This window comes from Pseudopipra pipra, chromosome 15, assembly GCF_036250125.1.
Source record: "Pseudopipra pipra isolate bDixPip1 chromosome 15, bDixPip1.hap1, whole genome shotgun sequence".
Classification (NCBI taxonomy): Eukaryota; Metazoa; Chordata; class Aves; order Passeriformes; family Pipridae; genus Pseudopipra; species Pseudopipra pipra.
The window spans coordinates 18,342,880-18,368,029 of NC_087563.1; the positions used below are offsets into that span (position 1 = coordinate 18,342,880).

Here is a 25,150-nt window from a genome sequence, read left to right on the forward strand (position 1 = left end):
ACCAGCAACTAAAGCAGAGCCTGGGTAAGCTTGTAAGCAAGACTAATACACTGTTATGAACCATATCCAGGGGTTGGTACCTGCTGGTTAGACTACATGGCTGTGATAGATTGAGGTCCACCTGACCTCAGTTTGCATAACTTGATCCTTTAAAACACATGCAAGGGTTTAAACCAGTCTAGTGTAAATCAAGCACTAGAGCTGGTGCTCTTCCAGCATTTTTCATTTGAAATTGTTTGCTCTCCCCAGTGGTTCTCTAAGGTGATGTATGCTGGGGTTTTATGCAGCTATAGACTGCTTTTAATTGTCACAGCACTGTGTGGCTCCAGGGGCTGGGAGCTGTTTGGAAACTTCAAAGGATTCACCGAAATATCAAACGAACCAGATAAAAGATACAGGTAAAGGAAATTCTATGTAGGGATTTCAGGGTTTGACTGATCCTTAATTGCATTTTAATAGTTTTTAGTTCTTAATTTGTCTGCCTTTACTGAGATCAAAGTTTGATGGGTTCAGTCTACCAGACACACGAGTTAAACAATAGTCACTATAAAAGAAAATGACAAAATGCATCTTTGTCCTTATCAGTTCTAACAAGCTGGGAAGAAAGAGTTGAAGCTTATTTTAACAGAGAAATTCCTGTAACTAAGGCACTGAAACAGCTCCACAGTGCCCTCCCGTGGCCTCTTGTCAGGCAGCCACAGTCAGGTGAAAACAGTCCCTGGTGTGTGAATCTCTGCCCAGCCTGGAAGCTTTGTCTATCCTGGATTCTTCTAAGGCTGTTTAGGTGTTGCCCAGTCACATTCCTTCTTAAATAATACACAACCTTTGAGAGCTGCTTTTAGCAGCTGTGTGATCCTTTGCTTGGAGTAGAGCCTATTGTGTTTCATCTCCTGGATTTTGTGAAGCAGCTTATAAATTCTTTTAAGGTATTTTAAATTGTTAGTTAAAGACTCCCATTATTATGAAGCCAAGGCTTCTAATTCCAAAGCTGACTTACAAAACCTTGGTCTGTAAAACTTAAGAATAAAACTTCATTTTCTAAATGCAATGTCCCCTGGTTTCAGAAGTATTCTGACCTATAAAAGCATGTTTGAGAGAAAAGAAATCAAAATGAAAATGGAAACATTCCTCTGCAAAATTGATTCCAAGACCTCAGCACTCTTCTAAGGATAATTTTTGCACTGGAAGATATTCAAAACTTGCAAGCTGCAGCCAGGTACTGGATTTTGCTTTTTACCTTCTAGCCAGTCTTACCCCGGCTGTTTTTTGGTTGGTGGTTTTTTGTGGTTTGGCTTTTTTTTTTTTTTTTCAGATAAGAGCTTTTCAACAGCTTCTGTCAGTGTTAACAAAGGTTTCTCTGAAGTGTTTTCTTCTGTACCTACCTTACCATGCCCTGTTCTCTTTAAAATAGCAAGGATCTGGAAATGCTTTGCACCGAAATCTCATTTCTCAAGGAAGCTCACGTTCTAATTCAGTTGTGTTTTGGTTCCCCCCCATGGTGTGTGTGACTATACTCTGACTCTCAAGTCTTTTGCTACAGTGGTTTGCTGCTTTACAGAAGGTTATCAGGAAAAGCAGAGGGACGAGGGCATTTTTTAGTGCTGGAACTCAGCCAGTTCTGTCTGTCCTCCAGATTTTTTCTTCATTTGGAACTAGCATCCTAGTTTTCTGATTAATACAGAGAGTAAAACATGATTTGTCTTCCTAACAGCTTCAACAGTATGCTTGAAAGAGAGATCAACATGTTCAGAATCTGATGCTCTCATCTGTGGAACAGCTAACCCTTTAAGTGTTTTACCCTATTTAGGAACCTGCAAAAGTCAGTGGGAACTTGTTGACAATGCAGGGTCCCAGTGCTTGTGTGACTGTCCAGGCTTGAGGGCTGAGTGTTTTTTCTGGTTCTGCAACCAGGAATGCAACGTTTTTGTTTTGTGATGGGCAGTACTGTCAGATACCTAAAGTATAATTTTCAAAGCTGCCTGTGTGACTTCATACCCAGGTTCTATTTTCAGATGTAATTTGTGTGCCTGGAGGTACCCCAGGGCCTCTTCTGTACCTGTCCCCGAAGTGCAGCTCCTCAGAACTCCTACCGTGGTGCTGCTGAGCTGTGCTGGCCCTGGTGCCTGTGGCTCCTGGTTTGCTCCAGGGGAATTCTCTGTAAGCACCCATTTCCAGGCAAGCAGCCTGAGTCTCCTTGATGCCCAGGCTCAGGTGCTGCTTGGCCTCCTTGCTCTGTGCAGGCTGCTGTGACAGCTTTCAGGGCACTTCCTTCTCCTGTGGGATGTGGGCAGTGGATGCAGCCCCAGGAGAAGGTGGGGGTGTTTCCATTTCCAATGACAGCACTCAGATGAGTGTGGGGGAGGCCAGGGGTTGGATTCATGATGCTCCACAGGGTTTGCAATCCTGCTCCCAGCTGAGCTGCTCTGGAGGACTGTTCAGCTGCTCCTGAGCAGAACTGAGCAGGAGGCTTTGCTGTGCCTGGGCAGGGAGGGGAGGGGATAAGCTGGTGCCTTGGTGGTTGTGCTGCTGCTATGAGGAGGAAGAAGAAGGGTTAGGAGACAGTCCCCTGGATGGATAAAACCTCCCTCCTTTGGGCTGTGGATGGAGAAGGAGGGTCCCTTTTCCTCTCTGTTCCTGACTCTGCTCTCAGGCTCTCTCTGGTTCTGGATGTTGGGTCTGTCTTTGGCTGGGTGGCTGCAGTACAAGGGGTTACTCTTTGCTGTCCCTCTTGCTCAGGGCTGACTCACTTCCTGCCTTTGTAACTCCTTTGAAACCTTCCTGTTTTTAACTTCTGACTGCAAAGCATCCAGTGAAGCCACTTACTGAAGCCCGTGACACTCACTGTGCTGCGTGACAGGGCAGCAGTGGCTTTTCTTCACCCACAGAAATGCTGCATTCAGGGCAGGGAGCACCATTTGTCACCAGGGCAGGGTGTAGGCAAGCCCAGGGCTTGTTGTGGGCAGCAGTGGGGCTGGAGGCCAGGATGGAGCTGTGGCAGCAGATCTCTGGGTGTGCTGTGGTTTGTGGGTCTGACTGTGCTGTACCAGTCTCACAGTCTTGCCCTCACAGATGTTACAGCCAGTCACAGCAAAATAATTAAGAGAATGATGAACCTGAGTAGAACAACTCTGGTGGGGTTTTAAGGCACTCAGACAGATAATCTGGCTGTTGTGGGGGACACTGAGCAAAGCTGTGGGGGCTGTGGGCAGTGCTGGCAACACCCCAGCCCTCTGTGCAAGTGTGGAGCAAAACTCTTCCTTCAGGGAAAGAAATCTGTGCCTGTCCGTGCACTCATGTACACAGACTCTGGGGGAAGGTTAATGCCTCTGGATGAATCTCTGCAGGCATTTCCTACTGGGAACATTTCCCAGTTTAGAAAAACCTGTCATGGAGGATGGCTGCAGCTCTCCTGTCTTGGCATGTCCCTCCCTCTCTTGTGAGCCTGTCCAGGAGCAGAGCTCTGGCTTCTGGAGGCTGCCCAGGTCACCAGGAGTGCACAGAGGAGCTGTTCTACCACCCCCTCTCACGCTGCTGCCCAAGTGTGCCCAACAGCCCTTCCATGCTTCCAGAAGAGGTAGGAGCACTGTGTCCTAATTCATCACAGTGGGCTGTGAGATGGCAAATCAAATCCTACCTGGCTTGTGATATGGCCGTGACTTTTGTAAATGTGCAAAGTGGTCTATGAAAGGTGCATGATTTATGAAGTATTTCCTTGGTTTCCTCTGTCAGCCTATTCTCTTTTCAAATGGTTTTATTGTGTATTAAAGCAATGAGACAAATCAGAGGGAGAGCTCTAAAATTTTTAAGTCAATTCAGCTTAAAGAAATCAGACAACTAGATGCACACAAGTAGAGAATAATATATGTATCTTTGTATAAGGCTCTGTGTCATAGGAAAAGATCCATAGAACTCAGCTTTCAAGAGAAATCAAGTGAAAAGTTGCTCTTAAGACTATTGAGGAAGAAATTCCAATTTCTTCAAAAGTAATTTGGATTTCTCTGTAGTTTTCAATGGGACTAAGTTCCAACTCCTCTTGGAATTCGTAACTCGTGGTGTTATCTCACTGTCTGTTACAGAGAAATACTTTCAGCAGGGATGAAAGATTTATGAAATCATGCAAGAAATGACTATATGTCTACTCTGCTTTCCGAAGGCTACGTTTCTGTGAAAGGTTTTTTATATGCAGGGCCTGATTTATCTCTGATGCCTGCATGTTTTATACTGCTGTAAAGGTTTTAACCGCTTTGGGAGAGATCTCCCTTCTGGGAGGACCATCTTCCCCACTGAGGGAAGGAAGTCAGCCCTTTCTATTGATACAGAATGCAGTGAAGAGCAGTAAACAGAGCAGTGAAGCTGGAGCTACCTGGTGATGATGATCCCTGGGCTGTGGTTTCATGCCCTCAGAAAGCTCTGCATGACCACACCTTGTGTTTCTGAGGGTGCTGCACTCAGGGCTGGAGTGGCATCTTGCTTGGCCTGACATAATATTGCCTCAAGAAATCCCAGCCACTGAATTAGGGTAAGATCTAGACTTCCTGTCAAAAAAGCAATTCAGTTAGTCAGAACTTTCCAGATGAGATGCTAAGATGATAATAACCTGCCTGCTGTCAGGAACAGTGCTCGGTGTTTCCTCTCTCCCTTCATCAGTCTCTGTGTACAAGCTTTCTTTTCCCCACCCTCCCTTTGATCATTGCTTTTGTTTCACAGAGCAGAGTGAAGGACCTGTCCTGTCATCTTTCCTTTCTAAAGGTCTCTGCAAATGTTTCAGCTTTACTGGACACTTTCCTGCCTTTCCTTGGAAGATAAGCCAAGGATTGGGGATGTGCTTCTGCCCCAAGGGACTCAGGTTCTGTACAGATGCTCTGCTTTGGGTTATCCAGCTGTGACACGTGCACATGATGACACCCACCTTTGGGACCCAGGAAACTCAAATAACCTTCATTTAAAGAGCCAGCAAGGGTGTCACTGCTCAGATTCATTGAGTTCAGGGTCTTTCATAAAGAGGTTCTTAAATTCAAGGCCAGAGCAAGGATGCATTTTGAAAGTTGTACCAGTGAGCACTGCAGACACGGCTGAATCCCAGTCTGAGACATCCCTGCTCCTCTCCTCCTGTGCAATGACTCATGAAAATTCACTTAATCATCCTTATTGATAAGTCCTATTAGAGCCTTGGCTGCTCTCTGTCCAAAGGTGACTCGGTATCATCTGAGAGCTCACAATGGTATTTTATTAGCCCACACCAGATCTCTCCACTGCTGAAAAGCAAAATCCCAGTTCCACATGCTTTTGAAAGTTTGAGATTATTTCCCATCTGGATCTGGACTCAATGTCAATGGATCTGCCTTCCAGTGTTAATTACTGTTGTAATTTTGACATGGGTATTAAAATGGTGAGTGGTTTTGTGTCTGAAACCTCTGCTCTAGTGAAAGGTATTTTGTGTCTTATCTTAACTAGAGATCTGTAAACCAGAGCTTGGAGGAAACAAAAGATAGTTCATACTTTTGCCCTGAGTATGGACAACCTGAGCTTCCACTCAGAGGAATGTGGTTGGTTATGATAAATATCCTCCAAATATTCCTCTTGCCCAGGGTAGCCGGTCCATGCATGTGCCTGCTGTTGTGGTAACCCTTCAGGTGAGTGCAGCAGAGAACATCAGAGCCCTCAGGAAAAGCCTTTGATGTGTTTTATGCTCTGAGAGTGGAAAGTAGATCAAACCTTGGCTGATTGCAGACATGCAATAACTGGGAAAATGGTCCTAGTTGCTTCCAGACTCATAGATGGAGTGCATTTCTTCATCTTCAGGAGCTGTGTATGAGGGAGAACTTTCTGGAATGTGTCCTGGAAGAGGCCCTGGCCTGACTGAGGGGAAGGCAGCCAGTGGGGTGGGTGTGATTTCCTGTGGATGAATCCTTGATGCATCCAAGCACTACCTGCCAGCAGGACCTCCCCAGACCTGACTCAGAGGTCTCAAGACCCCTTTCTTCCTCATCTTCCTCCTCCTCACAGCACACACTGTCTGTGGAGCTCCTCTGAAGTTCCAGGCCTTCAAGGTTGCTCTGGTTACAATGCTACTTTATTTTTCTGGTCCAGGTGCATGTGTCCCAACAAGATGTGCTTGCTAGAGTCTTTTCTCTTGAGAAGAGCATTAAACCCTGAAGAGTTTAGAAAATTCAATATGAGGTGTGAGAACAGGGTTGGTGACTGTCACCTGCTATTCTAAAGTGTGAGAAACTTTACAGCCGTACTAAAAATCCATATTTGCTACAAGTCTTAAGAATCCTAATGCATCATCCTGACAGAGTACCCATCTGGACTGGAAAATGTTGGGGGTTCAGTCTGTGTGGTGGGCATTTACTTTTCCAGGGCTAAATCCACAGGGCTGAATTTTGTCAGCCTGAGTGACCATGAGCAGGGTTTGGAAACCTCTCTGTGATGCCTGGTGAGGAGGAGTCTACCCTGAACACTACAAGGCTTGGCACACGTGCCAGCTTTCCTGGAGAAGACCATGGGATGAGTGGGCACCAGAGTTCCAAGCAATTCCTCACTCTCAGAAAGAACCTGCCTCGAGTCAGTGGTGAGCAACATCGGGTGGAGCAACATCTGTGCTGCTGCTTCTGCTGTGCTGTTTGTTTGTGGATAAATAAAGGCATTTAATTAGCCAGGCATGTAATTCCACACCTTTTTAATAAGCTGAATGCATGCTCTGAGCATCTCGATGCAGGTATGGAGGAGTAGATTTGTTTATGCCAGTATTAATCAGTCACACTATTTTGGATACCAGAGATGTTAGGCTGCAAGTCTAATCTCCGTTAGGGTCTTGCTTTTTACTTAGACTTTAAAACTGTATTCAAATGAGGTTTTGACCGAAACTGAATCAGTATGTACTTGAAAGCTAAAGAGCTTATCATGCATCTGATAATGTTTTCAGGATTTCCCCAGATTCGACCGCGGGCTGCACAGACAGGAAGCCCAAGTATCGAGCACCTGACCAGAGCTTCCTCCTGCACAGCAGTGGGGGTTTCTCTCAGCTGAGTCCCCAGCTCTGGGTGATGGTCTGAGCCCTGAAACCTTCGGGACAAAAAGCACCCAAATGTCCCAGTTGGGTCTCCGAGCAGGGAATGGAGCCCCTCGTTGCAGCCCCTCTTGCAGGGTCAGCACAGCAGTTCTCAGCTGCCCCTGAGCGGGGCCTTCCTGGCTCTGCACCAGCCAAGGAACCCAGAAGGGACTTTCCAGAGCTGCCAACGCGTGAGCTGAGCAGATGGAATGACCCCCCATGCAAATGAGGTTTGACTCCCTCCCCTTTATAAAGTGAAAATGTTTTGAGGCACAATCAAATGCTCCCGAGTGTGGGTGTCCGAGGTGGTTCCCTTGGCCGTGCCTCTCTCCTGTCTGTCTGTCCGTCTGTCTGTCTTTCCATTGTACAGAACAAAGGTGAGCCACTCAAATAGAAAACGAGAGACGCAAACCTGGGGTGACTGAAGAGGAGGAAGGAAAATAAAAGAGAAAAAGCTGAAGAGTGTGAAAAAGATAAAATAAAATGCATTTTGGGGATTCCACTGTGAGTAAGAGCTGGAAAAAAAGTAAGCTGATTTATTACCTGCTTTTCTTCTGCCTGAGAGCCAGTACACTGTGTATATGTGAAAGGTAAATTGTACACTAAAGACTGAATCAGAATGCCAAATTCTTCCTCAATTCCTCCCATTTTAAATCAGAGCAACTCTGTTGGATTTACATTTTGTAAAGAGCAATATAAACAAGATGGTGTTTGAAGTAATTTTGAGTGATATTTATGCTCAAGCAATGGAAATCTTGGAATTACTTTTAAATACTGTTGTATAAATACTGTGTTGTATCTGCACATTTTCTAGTGCTTCTCTTCACCAGGCAGGAATTTTTTTCTCTTGTACTTCCAGTGCTCTTGTGACTTTACTCCAAATCCAATGGAATTCAGAAATAAGGGGTGGTGTTAGCATTATATGCATTAATATTTTCCTTGTGTTATGATTTATGTATGTGCATTTTTCTTTTAAATCTGTATCTTAACCCGCTTAAATAACAACTATTTAAACAGGGAAAGGATATGAGTTAATTGAAGTATCTATTTTCTCTTTCCATCAAATGCCAGTGATTTTGAAAGTGCAGTGTTTGATTGCAGCAAGGGGGTTTGACTGTCTAGATCTTTTTTTGTCTCACATTGCTCCTTTGCTTTTTTTGAAGATGGTTTATCTATTTTTTTTTCTTCTACGTGCTCCGAGCTTATCTAAGCACCCAAAAATTTGGTTGACAGCATGGAAAAAAGGGATGGAGGAATTTCCACTCTTTTCTATGGTGGAATTTCCAACAGAAATTCCCTGTTGGGTTACAAAGGTGCAGAGGAGGGATTCTGGAGTCTGCAGGATGAGCTCCAGCATCTGCCCTGGGCACGGGGATCAGATTCCCTGCCCAGGGGAGGAAGTGCCCCCGGGTTTGGGGCAGCTCTGCCTTCCAGGAGGTGGGTCCTCTCCTTCGTCCTCAGGATTAGTCAGCTGGGGTGAAACTTCTTGTTTGTTTACTGGAAAAATTTATTGCTGAGATTAGAGAGAGTGGGCAGAGATGGAGTTCCACAGAGTTGCAAGGGCTTTCAACTCCTCATTTCTCCCTGCCCTTGTCAGCACAAGGAAAATTGGCTTTGCAGCTGCCCTGCACCTTCTGGGCACTGTGAGTGCAGCTGTTACTGCAGTTGTGTCAACGTGCAAAATGTGGTTTAGGCTGTTTGCATTCTTCTACACTGTTCCATCCTGTCAGCTGAAAATACATTATAAAAGAAAAAAAGATGGAGCCCATAAAAATTTGTGTTTTTCAATACATAAAACTTGCTGAAATTGCCTCCAGGGCTGTGACCTATTATGGCTGAGTATAGATGAAACTATATTGTTGCTATACTGTAAATATCTTCTATAGTGAATACTAAAATTAGTTCTTGGTATTAGATGTCTTTATTATTATTGCTGATGGCCAGAGCTTTTTAAAAATGTGAAATAACTTTTCATTGTTTTGTTATTACTGTTTTAACTAGCCACAATGTATATAGATGGGTGATGGTGTAAATGTTGTTTTTCTTAGTGATTTATGCCTGGTATTTAGTTTGCCATGTATTTTTTCTTAAGTTTAGTGAAAAAATGCAGAAATAATCAGTAAGTCTTAGGTCAAAAAATGAAATGGAATATGCAATCATTTTTATCTTTCATGAAGGAAAATGGTCTGTTGCACAAAGTACTGTGTTGGAAAATATGATTAAAATGGAGACAAGAGAACTGAACCTCAAGATAAGCAGAGTGGAATAATTCTACAGCAGAGGAAATTGAATCTTTGTTATTTGTGACATAGACATTGGCACTAGAAATGTAACTATGGCTTGAAATTAAAAATGCAGCCAGAAAATAACTGGGAGCTTCAGAAAGCATTTTTGGAACAAATGCACTTGCTTCTGGCAAGCCCAAAATATGGGCTTGGGCTGATCTGATTCATCACGAGATGGGGATGTTTTTCCATATACGAATTAACCATTCCAGATTATTTTTAACTTTTTTTTTTTTTAAATCTTTTCTTTCTGGTGTGGGGACAATGAAAGTGTCTGTGTAGTTGCAGGGCTGAAGGTGTGATGGACCTGATGCATTTGTCATCCTGCAGGGTTCAGGAGAAGGAATCTCTGCTGGCAGTTCCTGCTCTGGCACTGCCCATCACTCCAGTGGTGTGGTGAGAACCTGGGACAGGGTGTGCTGGGCACCAGTGCCTGTGTCTGGGCTGAGACTGGCAGAGTTTAGCTCAAGAGCAAAGCAGAGGTGTGAGTTTTCTTTAAGCCTGCACTGAAACTTTGGCCTTGGGTTTTTCGTGGGTGAACATGATCTTTGTAGAGCACAGATTAATTTAATACACAGATTAATGCAGAGAATAATAGTCTGTGTGTGTGAGCACTCTGCCTTTAAACTTGGATATTGGCTTTACTGAGAGGGATTAACTGTGTTTCAGGCTAAGATCTGGGCAGTGTTTGGCTCAGCAGCAGATCCCCGACCTCCTGGTGGGTGTGTGGTGTGGCAGAGCTGCTCTGCTGTGATGGCAGGACGGGGGAGGAGGGATGGGATTGTCTCTGCTGGGAGGGGACCCCACAGGAGGACAGGGCAGCTCCCCAAACCCAGCACACCCTGCAGCTGCTGTAGGAACTGGAATTGTTGTGGAGAGCAGAGGAGGCTGCCAGGGATGGATGTGCCAGGGCCAGCAGTTGGCCCCGCTGGGGGACAGGGGGACACTTCCTATGTGGGAATGAGGGAAGGCAAAGAAATGGGAGATTTTTAAATGGAGAAGATCAGAAAGGTCAAGTAAGGGTTTTAAAGGTGATTAGTCTCGGTTTTAAAGGTTGAGCTGTAGGTTGCCCACCCTGAGCAGAGGTTTCCTCTCTGGGCAGTGCCCGGGCAGGGGTGTGAGGCTGAGCTGCAGCTCTGCTGGCAGGGCATGGGACATGAGCTGTGCCCAGGCAGCAGAACCCCCCTGTGCCTGCAGAGCAGCAGCCCACAGCCCACACCTGAAACCCTCAGCTCCTGCTGGTTGGAGTGTTTGGCTGCCTCTGGGGTCACTGTGGTCCTTTCTGGCGGTGAGTTTTCCTCTTTTTTTAAAATCTCAAAATCTCTAGAATAACTTCATCTTCCATTTTACCCTCTTGCTTCAACTACCCAGGTGTCAGTGTAGCTGAGATATGTATTTTTCCACAAGCTGTGGGGAAAATGTATTTAACTAAATAAGGGTGAAGAAGATATTTTTTGCTCCTAATGAATTGTGACCACATTCATATGTTATTTCCAGTTCCCCATTGGTGTTAATTAATTACCACCCACAAAGAGCTCATTTGGACAGTATCTGGATTTCATGTGAAGCTGCAGTAGGTCACTGACTGGTTAAAAAGCATTAAAATCTCATCTTTTGGTTATATGTTCAGACAAATGTAGATGTATTAAAAAGAAAGGTTGTAATGGTAACATAGAGAATAAAAGTAGGGGACAATAAAGAAAATGCAGAGAATTTACACACTGCATTAACTTGATGGCTTTGGCATCTAAATGTTCTTTTCCCGTTAAACATATTTATTCCAAAAAAAACCTTATGGAAGCATAGTCTTCAGGCAGTTAACAGTACCTAATCACTCTGAAAAGGTTTGCCTTCCAGTGTAGCAGTAAAACTTTATATGGTGAATGTCTATTAAGTGTCTGTCCCGTAGGAATAGTTAATTCTGCTGTAATAAGATCTCCAAGCTACGAGGTGCTGAGGGACCTTGCTGAAATAGGAAAGAATAATGTTTTTTCAAGCAGTAGATTTATGGCCTCTTGAAAAGACTTGCCTCCTCACTGCTCTTGCAAAGGCAGAACAATATAATTTTATGGGCTGTCTTCTTGTTTGCAAATGCATGAATTTAATCCTTGAGTAAATGAGTTCTCAGAGGGAGGGAATGCCACTGGAATGGCACTGAAAGGACAGAGATGTTACCTGTGAAGTTGATAGAGGGTTGAAGCAGAACACGGCTTAAACTTACCTGTTTGAAATTCTCAAAGGCTTCCAGAAGAGAGCAAAACCTTGTTCTGTTATACTCCTTGGCTATGAATTTCTGTTTTGGTACTAAGAATTCTGCTCTGTGTTAGTGCACATTCTGTCTACGTGTGTGGCCACTTATGATGTCAAAATATAAAATAGTCTATTTTTTAAAATGTATGTCCTGGAGCCATTATTCTGCATCTGACTTACAGTCTGGGTAGAGCTGCTTTGGCTGCAGAGGAGGTTTTGCAGCCCCTGGAAGGAGGCCAGGCTGGAGGGAGCCAGCAGGACTGGGAGATGCTGCCGGGCGTCGGGACAGCTCTGAAATGAGGGTCATTTATTCTCAGCTCTGAGAACTGAATTCCATGGGTTGTAATTGAATCTGCTGTCAGACCCATGGGGCTCAGTTCTGCAGCTTGGATATTTCTGTCTTCACACACACGGGAGAGCAAAGAAGCACTTGATCATTCCCTGACTCCTCTGGATGGTGAGAGCAGCAAGTGGGAGAGGAGGAGCCACTGATGTGAATCATCTGAACAGGGCGGGCTCATTGCAAAGCCTGGCTCTCGTGTTAAACAGCTGAATGTTAAATAGCTGTGTGTTAAATAGCTGTATGGTGACTGAATCCTTGCTGAGCTGATGGGCTCGTGCTGCCTCTCACTGCCTAATTAGCTTTGTTCTTTCCTCTCGTTGTTACCAAGGTCACACAGAAATCCCTGCTATCTGCTGACTGAAGGATGGTCCCCCAATATTGCCAAGTGCTGCAGAGCTCCCAGGGACAGCTGGGGAAGCTGCTCTGCACCAGGGCAGCCCCAGAGCTCCCCGGGCTGAACACCAAGTGTGCCAGCTGATAACCTGCTGTAACCTGCCCTCAGTGCCACTGCTGTGCAGTTATGGTTTCTTTTGATTTGTCTGATACCAAATACCCATTTTCAAGGAGTGTCATGACTGTGCAGAATGTGCCTTTGCACCAGCCACCAGCCCCCTCATATGAACACAGCTTTTCCTTCCTGGGCATGGTAATGTGCTCCCCAAGGGTTTGGAGTAGGGAGTCTCCAGTCTAACCAGGGATGTGTGCTGTTTGAAGGCTCAGTAGCAGGAGCATCCCCTTACAGGGGGATTCATTCAAGTCACAGGTTAATGCCTTTTTTCTTGGAGGACCTATGTTAACATTTTTCATTCAGGGATCAGGGAAATAATTGTGGTCTTTAAGCATGTAAAGAGTTATGATTACCAATGAGCTTTCCACTGCTTTCCTGCAATAATCACATCTTCCTAAATTACATTTTTCCAACTCAGTAAAGTAGATCATGCACTGATCTTACCTCTGTGGTACAATGCTCTTAAAAGCATAGAAATACCAAAATCTCACAGGTGCAGGAACAGCATGCTCAGCTGAGTAGCTTAAAATGTCATGTGCCTTTCATTCTGAATATGTATTTACACTAAAAATAATCAGATATAATCACTGTTGCCTGTGGATACAGGTGTACCTTCATACTAATGTAATTTTCATATAAACTCGTGTTCTAAGGGTTGAAGAGTTTCTTTGTGGCTGTCTGAGATGTATTGTGCCCACCAGTCTAGAAATTACAGTTCTTGGAAGAGCTCACCAGTTCCAGCAGCTCCTGCTGTGGGAATATCCATTAAACAGAATGGAGAAACACACAAAGCAAAGGATGACATTGAAATTTGATTTTTTATTTTCCTCAATCATCCCTGTCAGAAGGAGGACATGAAGTCTGAGGTCAGAGTTAGCAATATCTGCAAAAGGAGAGAGAGAGATGGAATCTTTTCCAATATGCAGGCAGCCTGGTGGATGTTAGGTATCTGAGGGTGCAGAACGTCCTGCAGAGCCTCCCCTGAGCAGCCCAGGCTGTGGCAGTGGGTGAGTGCAGGGGGTGAGCACACGAGGCCACAGAGGAGATGGAGATGTCGTTGGAGTGGAGTCTTTGCAGTCCCATCTCCTGAGGGAACCAACAATGCTGTAAGTAATGCTTGCCTTTCCTCACAGCCTGCAGTGAGTCAGGAACCAGCAACAGCACTGCTGATGTTGGATCACAGGAAGCTGAAGTGTTAAATCCCAGGGGTGAACAGTCCCCCTGGTGTGGGCAGGGCAGCAGGTAAAGGGCTGTTCCTGTGGGAATGGGTCCTGCCTGGGCTGGGGCAGGGGGTGAGGGGGTTCCCTGGAGGGCCAGGGCTGGGTGCACCCCCAGGGTGTGTTCCTCACTCCCTACACACTCACACCCCAGGCTACCACCCCTTTGGTGAACTGTGTGTGGGATATCACCACCAAAAATTCTGCAGCCAATCTGCCCAGTGCTGAACCTGCCCAGTGCCAGGGGCTGCCTGTGCCCAGTGAAAGGCAGGAGACTTCTGCCTGGCCCTGAGCTCCAGGTCTCTGTGAATGACGGCCTTGCAGGCAGGAAAAGCCACACAGCCTGTGTGTAATGAAAAAGGAGTTGGTGTTTGTGTCCTGACCGAGTTCTGATCGTAGCTGTTTGTGTGGAAAATGGTGAAGGAAAAAGCTGTTCCCAGAGTTCATTATTCTCAAGCCTTTTTTCTCCCACAGCTGCCTGGATGTTTCTGAGCTCTCCAGTTGCTGCTGGGTGAGAGCACAGATTAAATGAACAGGTACAGAGCTATTTGCAAGCAGAAGCAAGGCTGCCTTTCAGCCCTGCAGTGCCCAACCCTTCCGTGTGTTCTTCCTTAGCTGCAGCCCTCTGGAGTTACCTCTGAACCTTGCATGACAAGGCATCTGCTCTTGGGACATTCTTGGGATCTTTAAACTGGATGAGTTTTCAAATCCCAGACTGTCCTACTGACAGTGCTGTGCCCTTCTAGCAGAACAGAAAGTATTTTTAGCCTGTGTTTTCAAACCTATGTTTCAAACCTTCTGCCTGTCTCACTTTGCTGCCTGGCAATACCCCAGTTTATTCTGCCTCTGTAAGCAGGGCAGCCCTCAGGTGCCCCAGCCTGCAGCTCACACCCCCAGCCTGCCCAGGGCAGTGCAGGGCAGGGTGCTGAGGGTGAAGTGACTCCGTGGCTCATCTCCTGTGCTCTGTGAGATGCACAGTGTGCCATGGATTGACTGACTGTGCTACAGCAGCAGAGGTTGAAGCATCACAACTCTCATGACTGCATCTCTTCTGAAGGATTTATCTCCATATCTCCAAATGTTTCATTTCAGACTGTAACTCTGATTTTTCATTGTACTTTTCTTCCTCTCAAAAAACCAGTTAGGTGAATTCAGCTGTATTTGTTAGTGCTGCCATAGATTTGAACCTTGTTTGGGGGGCAAGTAAAGCAGTTGCTAAAATGGGATCCCCTCTCCATGTCTCTTTCGAGCTGATCTCTGCCACCTTCTGATGCTTATTCCCAGCTCTCCCGGTGTTTATTCTGTTCTGAATCCCCCCAGCACAGCTCTGGCAGAGCAACAAGGCTGCCTACAGATGAGCAAACTGAGAGCCCAAACACTTCCCATGGAGAAGCAGCCCCGAATTCTTTGCATGCTTTTTGCTCTTCACTTTTAGTTTTCTGCTTACTATTCACAACAAACAAATGAGGACAAAGCCCTACATCCTCCCTCTGGTATGAGCAGAGCCCCATGTCACCCACTGCCCCTGCTTGGGTGGTTTGCTGCCTCCCCCTCCCTTGTCTCACATTCTGCCCCCACTTCTTGGTCCTTGATCCCTTCCTGCCTCTCTCAGGGCATGTTTTTTGTGATTTGGTTTTGGTTGGTTTTGGTTGTTTTTTTTGTTTTTGTTTTTGTTTTTTTTTTTGTTTTTTGTTTTTTTTGTTTTTTTTTTGTTTGTTTGTTTGTTTGTTTGTTTTTGTTTTTGGTTTTTTTTTGCTTTCTCACCCTGTGTATTGTGGGATCATCTCTCTTTTTTTTTTCCCCTTTAGTATTTATTTATTTATTTCCCATTTGTTTGTTTGGTTTTGGTTTTGTAGCTCATCCCCCAGGATTCTGTTCTCCTTGCTTCAAGATAATGCTTGAATCTGTGATAAAAAGCCAACCTCTGTGTGCTGGAGGGGCTTGTGTGCTGCTTGCAGAGCAAAATGGAAGCAAATGGTGGAGCAGCAGTGAGAGAGGAGCTCCTGCAGCAGGAGCAGGTCTGTGGGTGTTGGCAGGGTTCACGTGTCAGGTGAGCTGAGAAGGGTGCCCTGTGCCATCAGTGCTGCTCCCTTCTGCTGCCTCCCACCAGCAGCTTCTCCCGGAGCCTCTGCAGTCCCTGACCCGTGTGTGATGTCCAGGGAATGCTGATGAGGTGCCAGTGCAGGCTGCAGGTGCTCATTCCCAGCCCAGGATCCAGGTTTGCAAGGAGTGGCTGCTCTGCACACCCCTGGGGTGGATCTGTGCTGCTGCCCTTTGCTCCTCCAAGACGAGAGAGCTGTGGCTGCCTGTGGCTCAGCTTTTTGGCTACCATCCCTCTCTGCTTCCAGGAACATGATGAGCTTATGTCAGGTTCAGCAGTCCTGGTGTCTGCACAGTCGAGAGAAATAGCATTTAATGTGAGCATGAGTGTGCATGTGTATATATGGAAAGCACAGCTTTGACATCCTCTCCTCTGCCTCGGAGAAGGAACAGCAGGGCTGAAGAGCTGTGGAGCTGCAATATGCTGACTAAGGTCACCAGTTTGCAGTGACTCACAATCTGTTCTTCTGGCAGCCCAACCATACAGCAGGTTGTGCTTTTTTTATCTTCAGTTTCTTTCCCTTAAAAAAACTCAACATCAGAAAAGTTAATACCTAAAGATATCCTGGAAGGTCTGTCCCTTTGACAGGATACATGGACTGCAGGATAGAATTCCCTGTTCACTGGCACCCCTCCCTCACTCTGCTGTACTAGGTTGTTTCACACTGGCAAAGAGACACTTTTAAAACTTACATGATGAAAGATATTTGCTAGGTTGTCTTTCTGGTACTCAAACCTGTTTTCCATGTTCTGATCACTCACTGCCAGCCTGGGGTGTTGGACAAAGGCAGCACATCAGGCTGTGCCAGGGTCTCGCTGACAGCTTTCTACCTGCCATTAAGCATCTGGTTTCTAAAATGAGGGACTTTTCCACTTTTTTTTTTTTTCTATTCTGTGTTAAGGTAGTAATTACACTGCCTCAGCACCTATGAATTATAGCATCATAGTATCATAGAATGGCTTGGCTTGGAAGGGACCTGAAAAATCATCCAGTTCCAGCCCCCTGCCATGGGCAGGGACATCTTCCACTAGCCCAGGTTGCTCCAAGCCCTGTCCAACCTGGCCTTGGATATTTTCTTAAGGACTTAGAATCACACAAGGAATGTAATTTGTTAGAAGAATCTGCTATGATGAGGTTTTTTCCTGTCATTTTTCTAAAATTTTTTAAAGTTTTTTCTGACTTTCCTCCCCTTTGTTTTTCTCCTCTTTTACCCCACGAAGCATTTTGGAACAAACAAACATACAGTCATCAGGAAAGGAAGCAGTTTCACTTTCAGATCTAAAGGAAATTTTAAAATCAGATTTGAACTAAAATTACCTTGCCCAGAAGATTTGTCTGCATGGATTTACATCTGTTGCTCGCCTGCAAACTCCAGGTGATGGCAGAGCACCACAAGCCTTTGTGCATCACTGCCCAAGACAGGCAGCACCCCCCCTGTGTTGTGGAGGGACCTCTGAGAAGCAGGTCACAGATAAATGAACCAATTTGTGTAAAAATAATCATCACTGGGATGGCTCTCTCAGATTCACAATGGTGTATTAAATAATGATCATTAATTTGTTGTTCGGGAAAAAAACCAGACCCAGCCAAGCATTCCCACTGTCTAGAGATAGCAATTCAATTACTATTGTGTGGAGTTAAAGCTCTTGGTATTCCTGTGACAAATTTTATTCTTTATTTATTTCTGTTTTACAGTCTGGGACACAAGGACATACTTGGCTGAGGACACAAAATGAATCTATTTGAGGTTTCCTGGGAATTCTGCCACAGTTAATGTTACTGGTTGGAGGGTGGCTGTTGTGCTGTCCACGGCCCAGCCCTGCTCTGAGCAGGTGCCCACAGTGCAGGAAGGTCCATTTGCTGCTGGCACTGTTGCACAGGGTGTTGCTCTGCCCATTCCAGCCAGGGAGAGACCTCAGAGGAGAGGAAAACACCTCCTGACCCCCCAACCCCACTGGGGCAGGACCCCCCAGTCACACCCCACCTCCAAAGCCTCCTGCCAGCGTTTGACACCTTCACTTGCTTTCCATGTTTCCTTTCTGTGTTTTCCAAGGCAAGCTGAGGCAAGGAAGAGTTTTTCCTGGGTATGGAAATCTGGGGCTCTCGGGGCATTTTGAGGCCCATTGCTGCCAGCCAAGCAGTTCATGCCCCTTGGAGAAAACCCAGGGCACAGCACATCCCTCAGTCCTGGGCACCTGACCAGGCTGGGCTTCAGCACTGCAAATATTCCTGTTTTCCAGCATGAAAACAAAGCTCTTCTCTTGACTGAGGTCTCACACAGCGCTGACAGCATTTGCTGGGGTGCTGCCAAATGACAAAGGGCAGCATTTTCTTTAAAAAGCAGCAAGCATATTAAAAGTTTCTGTGTTTGTGAAATCTCAGAGTCACTTGATTAGTGGCTTGAAGTTGGTCAGACTCCTTTCAGCTCCCCCACTTCACCCTCGGTTCTGCATGATACTGCAGCTGCTCTGATGAAAAACAGTTATTTAAAAATTTGCTTGTAGCTATGGCAACCTTCACGCACTGTACTTCAACTGAAACCCTAAAACAGCATCAGAAGTTTCTTAATAGGATATTTACGAAGATTTTGATCTTTGTGCATTTTAAAATGGAAATATTCCATTTTTAAAGGGGGGTTATCAAAATCTCATTAATTTTGGATCTGCATTTTTACTGTGATACAGTGTAATGTTTCCAACATATCTAGTCCTTCTCTAATTTAATACATTAAGAGTTTGAAGCCCCACTATTCTCTATCTTTTCATAGGGGCTCTCCAGCTAAATTTGGTGGGTTGGTAACACTGAAATTAATCTCTGTAATTTTCTTAGTGTTTAAAGTTTCATTACTCCATCCTGGTTAGACACATGACAAGCTCTGGCTTCTACTGTTTGGCTTTACTTTCCTTCTGTGATTTTTCTCTTAATCTTGCAGCTCACATCCTCAGGGAAGAGAAAAACAAAACCGTGCAAGTGCTCTGAACTTCTGCTGAATAAACCCGGCTCATATAAATTGCCTTTGAGAAATAATTTCGTGATGAAGCCCAGTCCTCTGACGTAAACTCCTCAAAATCGGCTGGGAAGCTGAAAAGGTGCCTGTTTGATCGAGCAGAACAATCTGTGCAGGAGCCCTCCGGCGGTGCCCGCAGAGGCTCCGGGGCCGGGAAGGGCCGATGTTCGGTGTCCCGGGATCCGATCCCCATCCCGATCCCCCATCCCGCTCCCGCTCCCGCTCCCGGGACGCTGCGATGCCGCCGCTGCCCACGCGGGGGCAGGAGCGTGACGGCAACGAGGGGATCGGGAGCGGAGCCGGGAATGCGCTCCCGCTTTCCCAAAAAATCCGGCTCTGCTTTTCGCCAGGGCAGGGGAAAGGGCTGCCAGCGGGAGGGTGGGCACCGAGCGGGGGGGGTTGCCGAGGGTCTGCCGAGCATTTTAGCGGGTGAAACACGGGGAATGAACCTTTGCTTTGAACTGAGGGTGGGTTTAGATGGGATTTTAGGAAGAAATTGTTCCCTGGAGAGGCCCTGGCACAGGTTGCCCAGAGAAGCTGTGGCTGCCCCATCCCTGGAAGAGTCCAAGGCCAGGTTGGACGGGGCTTGGAGCAACCTGGGATGGTGGAAGGTGTCCCTGCCCATGGCTGGGGGCCTGGGACTGGATGATCTTCGAGGTCTTTTCCAACCCAAACCGTTCCCCAAACATTCTATGTATTTAGGATTCTGCTTTAAAATACTAGTTTTAGCAAAGAATTTACAGGTGGTATTGGAACAAAGGGTAAAATCAGTAAGGGGGCATTCTCTAAACCATTACTTCCACTGACTGGCACTGGGAATTTATCCCATTCCTTTCCCAGACTTGAGAGGAAAAGACGTTCAGTGATCCCAGGCTTGTTTAATCAGAAGAGCGCAGTGGTTGCCTTTGCTGCAGGGACTGTGTTTGCACAGGAGATTGCTGATCTGAACCTCAGAAACATTTGCTTCATCTCCTTCCCCCTTCCCTGCAGGCACCTGGGCTGCAGCAGCGTGCAGGGCCCTTTGTGGAGCTGCCTGCAGAGCTACTTGGGAAGCCAAGCACAGCCCTTCAGAGTTATTAAAATGCATTGCTCGCTTTTTGTCAGCAGTGCTGATGTCGGTGGGAACAACAGGGCAAACACCTTAATAGGCAAGGCAGGCTCCTGTGTGGTGTTTATCTCACTCACACACAAAGCTGGGATGTGGCTCAGCCTGTGCTTACAGGCAGTGCTGGTATTAGTCTGGAACGGTGCTGGAATTAAGAGCAGCTGGGCCTGTGTAGAAGCCTAAATAGTGCTGAGCTTAATACTGAGCTGATTGTCTCGGGCTGGGGTCTGAACCCTGGCCTGGGGCAGATTCTGGGGCAGCACTGCAGCCCAGGAAAGCTTTCATGCAGCTCAGGCTGGACCAGACTGAAGGACCCCGTCACCAGGGAGGCTCTGAGGGCTGTACTGTGTGTCTGCCACTCTCCATCCCCACCGATGAGACAAAAGAGAAAGAGGCAGCACTTCAGGTGCTGTGCTAGGAGAGCAGATTACAGAAATAGAAACAATTGACCTGGCACTGCCCTCCTGTGGGTAGAGCTGCCTTTCCACAATGCACAGAAGCACCAAAAATGCTTCTTCTCCACACACAGGAGAGAGATGAGTCTCCTCTGCTGCCAGTATTGAAGAACTGCTCAAATTAGTTAATAATTTTAATGGTAGGGATATTCTTTTTGGCTGCTGTCCAAATCATGTAGGTCTTTTTTATGTGAGTAAATATTACAAATAGATGACTAAGAGATAAAGAGCCTCGCTGAAGAGTCGCACAAAGAGGCTGAGAGAGAGCACTGAACTGTTGAAATAAAAATCAGTGGATGTAGATGGATGTAGTGGATGTGAGAATTGAAGTCCTTTTTGTCTGAATGTCTAGTTGTGACCAACTGGGATTTGCATCCCATCTCCAAAGGTAGAGCCATTTGTTTAAAATGCTTAACTTTTGTAGGAGAGTTGCTCAGTAATGACTCAGGAGGAGACTGCAGTGAATTGAATCACTCCTCAAATTGTCTACTGCCTGAAGAATTCAGTTGCAAAAAAAAGGTTGGTGAAAAGCCTCTAAGGTGTGAGGCAATCACAGCCCAAACTGCTGTGATCATTTTGACTTGCTAACTGCTGCAGTCTGGGCTCAGCCTCACTGCTGATGACGTTTTCCACTGCAGGATTGTTCTGCTTCTCTTTGGATTATGTTGGTATTGCCCAGTGTCCAAATATACAGTATCCCAATGTTTCCATTCAGTGCTTTTTGTATGCAAAATGAGTTAATCTGCTTTAAGCAGCAGAACATCTTCTATAAGCTGATATTTTGGCACTTCTTTTGGTCTGTAGCTATTTCAACTTTCCTGAGCTGTTTGAAGGGGAAACATGTCCTGGCACAGAAAGCAGAGCTGTAGTGGTCCCACTGCTTAAGGACACTGAGGTGTCTTCAGCTGGTGAAGATCTTGTGTCAAAGGAGTCCAGGCCTGCATGGATACACCAAAACTGTGGTGGTAACCTTGCAGGTGTGATTTCCTGGCTCAGAGGGAGGTAGTTTGTTCCTACCAGGTCAAGAACTGGATCAGAAAGGTGACAACTTTCTGAGGAGGCAGATGGTTTATTCCTTAGGGAGAACATGGAGAAGCTGGTCCTAAGGATGGCAAGGGGATGTCTGTGAGCAGTCTCAGCAGAGGGTATCCAAGACTGTCAATGACTCCAGCAAGCCATGGGCACCTTTCTGTCCTTTGGGTAAAGCCAGTTCTCAGCTCTCTGCCCAGCAGAACCCACACAGCCTCCACCACCTGCATTTGTACCCCAGTGCTGCCCTGGCAGGTGTGGAGATGGGCACAGCTCTGTCTGCTGTGGGCACAGCTCCTGCTCCAGCCCGTGCCCTGCAGCCTGGGCAGGCTGTGCTGGGAGGGATCCACACACCAGGGCTGTCCTGCTGCTGTGTTCCATCAACTCCTCTTGCTCAGCACAGACAGTGCCAGCCTTCTAATCCTGATTCAAGCCAGGGAGAGTCTTGCAGCTCCAGAGTGACTAAATGGAGAGACCAAGTGTTCCAGGGGAATCTGAGTAACTGTTGGGTGGGAACAACCTCAACTTCCCACAGTGAGTAATGAAATAATTACATCAGGACTGACAAAGCTGCTGGTTTTAAGGAGGTTACATTTCCCAAGGGCAACAGTAAGATGACAGGCTTTCTGTTCTGGTGTGTCATTTACTGCTCTTCCTTGTGTTGATATTTTTTAGTGCAGCAAGTGGCTACTCAGCAAAATCAATGTGTGGAATCTAGGATTATATGGAATCTGGGATTTCATCACTGAGCTTTCCATGTATTTAAAAAAACATATTAATGTCAGAAGAGATCATTTATCAATTGCTTACTTGTTTGCTTCCCAGCCTGCACCACAAAATTTTACCCAGGGGTTCTTGCAGTGCTCCCAGGAGTTATTGGCAGAAGCAGCTCCCTGGAGCTAAAGTGGAAGAGACAATTTAATGTGATTGAAGTTTAAAAAATGTTTCCTTCCTTTCCAATTCAAATTAGTTGTGATGAATTATCACTCCTCCTAGGGTTAGAATATGAGCCCAACAACTTAGACCAGGTAACATTTAATGGCTGTGCATGTGCAGCCTCTTTGCTCTGTGACCCAGGAGAATGGCTTCTTAATATTCCTCTTAAAGACTTAGTGTTTGTGTTGGGTTTCCTGTAAATTCAGTGTTTCATTTGCAGCCAAACTGCAACAAAAGCCACATGACAATTAGGAAGCCTCGCACGTAGGTACAGAAAATGCAATCACAAGATTGCTAATTAGAAATTGCTCTATCTTTAACTGATCATGAGCTGTCAGCTGTTCCTTTGTTCAGATTATTATAGACACACGTAAAACATTTCACGAAATGCTCAAGTTTTTCCAGCTCGAATCCAGACGGATGTCTGATAAAACAACAAACACACCCCACTCCACCCCTCCTCCAAACCCCCTTCCTGCCTCAGCTGAATTTCTCCCTGTATTGAAGCCAGTATTTCATGGACTAAATTGGACAAAGCAAGCAAACAATCTCCTTCACATTGATTTCCAAATCAAATCATTGTTAATCACATCAATATTCCCAGCTGGTTCAAGAGTCTCCAAGGCCAACTTTCTGGCTCAAAGCAGCTCCTCTGCATGGATGCCAGACAGCTCTGTGTGTGCTGCCCAGGTTTCCATCAGTTGTGGTTGGAAACACTCGGGTCTGATTCTCTCAGCTCTTTCTCCCCCCATTCTGCCCCTGACCTTGGACTTCCACCCTGTCTGTGGTGGAAGGGGGTGGGTGCCTGGTGCTAAAATACAGATCCAGGGCACCACGGACTCACCTGTGAGCAGCCCCAATTGCTCAGCCCCTGGAAAGGCATCTGTGCATCCATGGCAGCACGGTCAGCTGCTGATTTCTGGGGCTAAACTCTTCTCTTTTGGAGTACAGCTCTTGTGGGGATGTGACATCTCAGGGGGTATCAGAGTCTGGCTCCTCAGGCTAAGCTGAGTCTGAGGCAGCAGGTCTGCCCCTGCAGGTATTTGTGCAAAGGAGTGATTTTAAACCTGTGTGCATCTCTTTACATTCAGTGAGATGCCTCTCATGCTTTAAATGAAGTGAGTGTCTGTGCTTTGGGAGGATGAGAGTCAGGGCAGAACTGGAGCTGTGGTGTGCCTGTGGCAGGGGCAGCACTGGTGCTGGCAGCCCAGAGTGGAAAGGGATGTGGCAGGATAGGGGAGGAACCCCGGATCAGCAGCTCTGCCCACAGGCACTGAACAACTCCTTCCCTCTGCTGCAAAAGAGGGAGCAAAAGGAAGAGAAGAGGAGGTGGCAGACTCAAACATGACTGTTTCCAGCAACAACAAGAAACCCCAGCAGTGTGCACACACAGGCAGAGAAGCCCACACAGAGCAAATCACAGTCTCATGCAGGGATGCCTGTCTGAGCCTGGATTAATGGCCAGGCTGGAGAGGAGAGGATGAGCCTTGGAGACCAAAATGTCTTCTCCCAGCTGGACTCAGTTCAGAGCTCTGTCTCTGCACACGTGGGCACAGCTGGCTGAGAAGGCACATGCTGCCCACTTGACATGTAATAAATTTACCCTGTCAGATAAGCAAGGCTTCAGGACTATATCTGTAACATACATTAGGAACGGCAAATTAATTTAAGTATGAGCTAATTAACCTCCTTGCTCTCTGCTGTTCCCCTGCCAGGGCAGTGGGCTCACCCTGCCCAAACCCTGTCCCAGGCAGCCCTGGTTTTGTTAATGGCCCATGAGCTGCTCCTGTGCCTCGGGGGAGCGAGGTGCCCTCTGCCTAATGAGGCCACTGACAGCTTGCTGATGCTTTCTGGGGAAGTGTTCTCCCCTGTGCCTGCACTGGAATTGTCTGTGGAAGGGCTGTGATGAGGCCTTAGGCTGGTGTGTGAGCTGCAGTGCAGGGCCTGGGCTGAGACTGGAATGGGGTTTTGAAGGGTTTCCTTGGAAATGGAAAGTGATGGTGTGGAGACAGCTCCAGGGAGAGACTGAAACCTCTCCTAAGACAATTGAGCTGAATTTAGGGAGTATTGGTGTAACATACAGCCCTTTGAACTATCCTTTAGCAGAGGCTCTGTGGTCTCAAGGAATCTGTCTTTAGCCAGGGGGAAATGGGGGCTGATTTCATCCCTGCCATGGCCAACCTGCCAGAGCTCTCTGTGGTCTCTGCTCGAGCTGTGAGCAGGGCAGGAGCTCTGCACCACCAGCAGTCAGTGCCACAGGTGGGCTCACCCAGCACAGCTTGGCTTTATTCTCTTGCTGTCACGTTTCCCTGTCTGTTCACTTGTAAATCAAATTGCCCTGTTCTCTGATGATAATGTTTTACTCCTCCGAAAATTACTGTTTGCACAGTGGCATCTGTACGAGGCTATTTTCCCCTCTGAATAATCATTTTCATAATCTGAAACCAAAAAGAAAACCCAAACAACTACCATGGAAGAAAGGAAAATTCCCATGGAATAAATTTCCATAGTTAAATTTCCTCCTAAATGTATATTACTTCTGGAGCTTTCCGTGAAGGCAGCAATGAGAGAATTATTCTGCTCTGTTTTTAACTACTGACCCTACCAAATAGTTTCCTCAGCACGCTATCAGAGGTGTTGTAGAGCTGATGCACTCGCTATTTCCTGTTTAATAGAGCTGATATTCAAATCGATTGATGTCCCTTGTCACAAATATAATTTCATCCTTTCACTGCACTTGCCAAAAACAATGCAATGGCCTTGCTGTTAGATACTGTGCTTGCTTCATTACTTTAAAATATGTTAGCACTTTGTTCATAATAGCCTTGATGGCTTAAACAGTATAGGTGCTGAATTTTTA

The 25,150-nt window shown here is 46.3% G+C and overlaps 1 long non-coding RNA gene across 1 annotated transcript; it reads left to right on the top strand.

Annotated features, from left to right (window-relative positions):
* Nucleotides 1-11,867: 11,867 nt before the first annotated feature.
* LOC135422790 (uncharacterized) lies at nt 11,868-18,768 on the top strand. Its single transcript, XR_010434591.1, has 2 exons — nt 11,868-13,546; nt 18,691-18,768. It is a non-coding gene; the product is annotated as an uncharacterized LOC135422790 (long non-coding RNA).
* The last annotated feature ends 6,382 nt before the right edge of the window (nt 18,769-25,150 follow it).